The sequence below is a fragment of the Podarcis cretensis genome, assembly GCF_951804945.1.
Source record: "Podarcis cretensis genome assembly, chromosome: 17".
In the NCBI taxonomy this organism is placed as follows: domain Eukaryota; kingdom Metazoa; phylum Chordata; class Lepidosauria; order Squamata; family Lacertidae; genus Podarcis; species Podarcis cretensis.
This window is the reverse complement of record NC_137187.1, coordinates 38,879,482-38,885,921: the sequence shown is the minus strand read 5'-3', so window position 1 is coordinate 38,885,921 and position 6,440 is coordinate 38,879,482. Positions and strand designations below refer to the sequence as shown.

Below are 6,440 nucleotides of genomic sequence, written 5' to 3'. Positions count from 1 at the left end.
ATGTGGATACTAGTGTGCAACAGCTGAGGAGAGGGGTCCCTCCTTCACTTACTGCATCTTTGATGGCCAGGGGACAGGGAAGAGAGCCTCCAAAGTGAGAGGGAGTTTTTATGTAGGTTTGTACAGGGAAGAGGCAGTTCTGATTTAGTTCCTAAAAGGGTAGGATACTCTTTTTCCAGTGAGGGCCACATTCCCTCAGGGATAATATGTTGGAGGCAGCATACTGACAGTATGCAGGGCTAGAGCTGCTGGTGGGCAAGGTGAGAAGTAAGCCCATTTACCTGTGGTCTGGCACAGGTATGGAGAACCCGTGGCATTCTAAATATTTTTGAATTCCAGCTCCCATCAGCCCTAGGCAGCATGGCCAATGATCTCTGACAATGGGAGTTTTAGTCCCACAACATCTGCAGGGCCACAGGATCCCTATCACTGGTTTGGCATAAGGTCTGAACATCTGTGCGTTCCCCACCCCTCACCTTGCCACAAGCACAGGCTCTACTACTCCATTTACACAAGGAAGGAGGGACATTTATGCCAGCACAATAGTAGTATTGCAGCATACACTATATATATTCCCAGCACATAAGTGGAGAGAGGGCAAAGCCGCAGTAAAAAAACAAAACACACATGCAAAACTAGTGTAGAGTTGCCGTATTTCAAACAATGAAAATCTGGACGTATGGCAACCCTAAACTAGTGGCAACACTGTTGTCCATTACCATTTATGGTGTTGTAAGCAAAATCTGCCCTTATTTCCTTTTGGGGTACACAAGAGCCCTTATAGAGTCCTTTGTAGGTTCTCCATCGGTAGGAGAAAATAACAGAGGCCAACCAGAGAATATTGAGAAGCAGAGCAGCTAGTAAGCATAATCTTTATTAAACAGTTGCAGCAGGGTACTCCCCCCACAAGCAGGAGAGAGGAGGAGGAGGACCATGAACCATGTGTGCTTGCCGTTATATAGCCATTTTGAAATTCCCTGCCCTGGAGCTCAAGACCACCCCTCCATACATCATTCATAGATCACAGAAGAGGCAGCCTACAACAGAAATTTGAATGTTGTTGTTTTTCCTGTCTGTCAGGTTATCTGATAATGCCTTATCTGATTGCCTTTTCTGGTAGTCTTGCCATTCCTTTGAGATGGTGATTACTTAATTCCTAAGACAATGGGAAGGTTTTTTTTTTTTCATTTCCTCCCCTCCTTGCATTTGGTCAGTTTGGGAGAGTTAAAATGGTTTCAGGACTGTCTGTGCTCCTTCAGACATGTGGTTTATATATTTATGTACGTTTGCTTGGTCCATTTATGAACATTTATTATATATCTAAGACCTTAAAACTCTTATTACAATGAGTTATGGTGGTGACAACATCCCTGTGTCACTCCTCCAAGGAAGGAGCCAATCCACTCACACTGATGGGACTGTGCTCCCATGGCACCTTCCAGAGGACAGAGCACCCTCCACTGCACAGTGTACTGCTGGTCTCCAGGAGTTCCTGCAACACAGTGGTTCAAACCTTGTATACTGTTGCCACATACATGCACACTGCTCAAAAGTGGAAAAGGAAGGTAAGAGGCAGCACGCCATCCAAATAGTTCCTCTGTCTTTCATGAATTACCCATCCCAGAGTGTGTTGTACATAAGCAGGAAGCTGGCTCCAATACTTTGGCTACCTCATGAGAAGAGAAGACTCCCTGGAAAAGACCCTGATGTTGGGAAAGAATGAGGGCACAAGGAGAAGGGGATGACAGAGGGCGAGATAGTTGGATAGCTGGAAGCTACCAGCATGAGTTTGACCAAACTGTGGGAGGCAGTGGAAGACAGGAGTGCCTGGCATGCTCTGGTCCAGGGGGCCACGAAGAGTCGGACACGACTAAACGACTAAACAAAAAAAGGAAGCTGGGACAGCTGGGGGGGAGGCAGGAAAAAGTTAAATGATAATTGGGGACAGTGGGAGTCAGTATTCATTCAGAAGCCCTAAATATGTAAGAAGGGTAAATTAGGTTTACAAAAACAATTTTTATTTATACCCTGCCCATTTGACTGGGTTGCCCCAGCCACTCTGGGCGGTTTCCAACATATATAAAAACATTAAACAATAAAAATGTTCCTATACAGGGCTGCCTTCAAATGTCTTCTAAAGGTTTTTAAGTTACTTCTCTCCTTGGCTTGGGGGTTGCATACAGTGGTACCTCTGGATGCGAACAGGATCTGTTCCGGAGCCCCATTCGCATCCTGAGTAGAATGTAAGACGCGTCTGCGTGTGTTGCGTTTTGCCGCTTCCGCACATGCACGTGATGTCATTTTGAGTGTATGCGCATGCGCAAGTGGCGAAACCCAGAAGTAACGCGCTCTGTTACTTCCAGGTCGCCGCAGAGCGTAACTTGAAAATGCTCAACCTGAAGCACATTTAACTTGAGGTATGGCTGTAATTCCATACCCTCCAACATACATTGCTTTGTCTGGGATTTTCCATCACTTCACCTGCCCAAATGATGGCATAGGTGACAGATACCCAAGTCTTACAAATAGTTCCCCTTTCTGAGTTCAGAGCCCAGCACCCCAAGCCCACAGATAATAACATCACAGCAAACCAATTAGCTTATATCAAAGCAACTGAATATATACATATATGACCTCATTGCTACCAATTAATGGTGAGGTTACATTAGCAAAGCTTCTGGAACACTTCACCTTCAGTTCAACACAAGGACAGAGCAAGCTTATTTTCTCCACTCAAGGCTAGGACTGGAACCAATGGAAGGAGATTTCGACTAAACACCAGTAAGAACTTTCTGATAGTAATAGCAGTTTGACAGTGGAACAGATTCCCACAAGATGTGGTGGACTCTCCTTCCTTGAAAATTTTTAAGCTGAGGTTGAATTGCCATCTGTTAAGTAAGATCTGTGGACGCAGGTGGCGCTGTGGGTTAAAGCCTCAGCGCCTAGGACTTGCCGATCGAAAGGTCGGCGGTTCGAATCCCTGTGGCGGGGTGCGCTCCCGCTGCTCGGTCCCAGCGCCTGCCAACCTAGCAGTTCGAAAGCACCTCCGGGTGCAAGTAGATAAATAGGGACCGCTTACCAGCGGGAAGGTAAACGGCGTTTCCGTGTGCGGCTCTGGCTCGCCAGAGCAGCGATGTCACGCTGGCCACGTGACCCGGAAGTGTCTCCGGACAGCGCTGGCCCCTGGCCTCTTAAGTGAGATGGGCGCACAACCCCAGAGTCTGTCAAGACTGGCCCGTACGGGCAGGGGTACCTTTACCTTTTACCTTTAAGTAAGATCTAATTGAGATGCCTGCATTGCAGAATGGTGAACTAGATGATCGCCCAACTCTATAATTCTATGAAAAAAAACAAGATTCCTAGTAGGCAGTTAGCTTTCCATATTCAACAGGACAATTTACCCAGCTCTCCCCAGGACTCAACACATTTTGCTTTGCTTAAGGACAGGTATACTTTCTTCCCTCACCTCTATCTTCCATGTGACAGTCCTTGAGATATTTGAAGATGGCTTTCATATTTCCTCTCAGTCTCCTCTTTTCCAAGCTGAACATACCTAGCTCCCTCAACCAGAGGTGCCAGCTTAGGTCCAAGATTTAGGGGGTGGGGGCATTGCCCCATGCATGGGGAGGACTGCTTCTGTGCTGCCAATCCAGACCACCAGGGGCCTTTTCTCTCTCCCCCCACCCCCTGCCCTGGCACTTACTTGCATGCACAAGGCACAGGTTACTGCTGACCAGCACCAGGGCGACTGCTGGCCAAGGTACAAATCTGAGAAGAAACAAATCTGACACTGAGCACGGGTTGAAATATTTGCCCTGTTTTACAATAGGAGCTTTAAACGTGCATATCTTTATGAGGGCATTATGGTTTTCACAAACATGGGAAAACCAAGACCATTGCAATATTCTCTACCATTTTTCTTCAATATATATGTATTTGGGGGGGGAGGGAGATAGAAGGAACTTTATGTGGAGTAATGGCCGTAAAAGGAAAATTGCTGAAGAAGGGAAATGGATTTAAAGTATTGCATTTTAGCCATTTCTCAACATAGCTGCCTGAAACATGGCTAGCTCATAGCACTCATCAGGTAGATATGTCATGATAAATTACAGAAAGTTTAGACAAGTTTTCTTCATTTTATTCTTTTTTAGAACATCCAGGTTTTTATAATGGTGGAATATATCAAGCCGTCACAAATCTCACCTGCCCCCAACTTTTGCCACTATCAGTCTGCTATTGTGGTTGAAAAGCCCCCTTTGAAGACCTACCTGGAAGTAAAGTAAATGATTGATTTCAAAATGACTACAGTGTAACTTTTAAAAAGTAATTTTACTATTAACATGCTTCAAAAGTAGAATTTAACACAAAAATTATTGAGGAAAGTTAGACCCTGCAATGTTAATTTAAATTCCTCATTAGGCTATCAGGAAGCCCTAGAGAAGAAAACAGAAGATGTACAGCAGAAGTGAAATATTGGGTTCATAGCAGAAGAGAAAACAAACAAAAAATGCCTAGATGAAAAATTGAGTTCATTGTAAATTGGTTTTTTTACTCGCAAACCAATTGGAAGCCTGTTTTGGCATTAAGCAGCATATAAATAAACAGATCAATAAATAACTTCAATAAGTTCTCCCTGCCAAATTAACATTCCTCAAATACCCAAAATCAGTGTTACAACTCCTGTGTCAAGACAAAGTCAACCTGGCACTGCATGACTCCCTAGAGTGGAATTTACTTCTGGGGTTCAGTGGATCTCAGCAGTGCTCTGTCACATCTCCCTCCCTTTTTTTCTTTTGTAAACATGGGAATGAACTTCAGGTTTGTTTGTTTGTTTGTTTGTTTGATATAAAAAAATGAAAAAAAAATACTACAGTGTTCTTGAAGTGGTATAGCCACAAAAATGAGCATTAATAATCATTATAATCATTATAATCATTTTATTATTTATACTCTGCCCAACTGACTGGGTTTTCCCAGCCACTCTATATCATTAATGATATAGGCAGAATCCTAAGTTATTTTCCCTAATCTATTTTGAGAAGGTCTCTTACCTGTTTGAGACCCCAGTTACTTTAGGCATTTGGTAATTTTCCTTGCCCACTGATATTTGGCAAAGGACCCCTGATAACTTCACTATTTCCATGTAATCTTAAAAAAGAAAAAGAAAAACAATAAGGATAGATTGCATCAGTGATAAGCATTGGCCTGTTCCACAAGCAGTATGCAACACACCCTTGTAGACATTAAAAGGTAAAGGTAAAGGTACCCCTGCCTGTACGGGCCAGTCTTGACAGACTCTGGGGTTGTGCGCCCATCTCACTTAAGAGGCCAGGGGCCAGCGCTGTCCGGAGACACTTCCGGGTCACGTGGCCAGCGTGACATCGCTGCTCTGGCAAGCCAGAGCCGCACACGGAAACGCCGTTTACCTTCCCGCTGGTAAGCGGTCCCTATTTATCTACTTGCACCCGGAGGTGCTTTCGAACTGCTAGGTTGGCAGGCGCTGGGACCGAGCAGCGGGAGCGCACCCCGCCGCAGGGATTCGAACCGCCGACCTTTCGATCGGCAAGCCCTAGGCGCTGAGGCTTTAACCCACAGCGCCACCTGCGTCCCTTTGTAGACATTATGAGTGTAGAAAGGAACATCTAACAGAATACTTTTCTGAAATTCTCAAACCAGGATACAGCAGCAACATGCGAACATCTTAGTTGCTACCTGGCTTGTCGCCACCCGCATTGTCCTCCAGTATTGTCAAGATCCAAGAAATAAACTTCTATATTATAGCAATTCTCTATAGGACAAGATTGCCTTGCCCTGCGTGCACTGAAGAAGCTCATGCTGAAGCCTGTTGGATGGATTGCAATTAAAATGGAAAAGCCAGCTGTTGGACCAAGATATATTTGTTGTTGTTTTTTTTAATAATATTTATTGACAGTTTAAAAGTTACAAAAAGAAAAAAGAAAAAGAATTAAACAATACAATACATTACAAAAACAAAAACACTACATAAAACATTAAATTAACAAAACAAAACAATTAAAAACACATCCAATAATTTCAAAATCTTGCCTTTCAATCACTTGTTTCAGTGACCTCCTCTCACCTCCCTTTTTGTATTCCACTTCAATTACCTGTTTCAGCAATTCCTTTCCATCTTTCTCTATCTTCTGTCCTGTAATTTGTCTTAACATATTCTAACCTTGTTGTTTTTTTCCCCTTTAATACATTAACAATCTATCTGTACCTATTTCCTTATAACATTTCTGCTAAAGCCATATAACTTCATTCCATCATTTTTCTAACATTCATTAATTTTACAATATTTCTGTAAATAATCTTTAATTTTTTTCCAATCTTCTTCCACCAACTCTTCTCCCTGATCTCGGATTCTGCCAGTCATTTCCGCCAGTTCATTGGACCAGGATATATTTGAACAATAGATA

At 43.5% G+C, this 6,440-nt stretch overlaps 1 long non-coding RNA gene across 1 annotated transcript; it reads left to right on the top strand.

Annotated features, from left to right (window-relative positions):
- The first annotated feature begins 4,263 nt into the window (after positions 1–4,263).
- Positions 4,264–5,825, top strand: LOC307206068. Its single transcript, XR_013834257.1, has 3 exons — positions 4,264–4,465; positions 4,516–5,250; positions 5,628–5,825. It is a non-coding gene; the product is annotated as an uncharacterized lncRNA (long non-coding RNA).
- Positions 5,826–6,440: the final 615 nt, after the last annotated feature.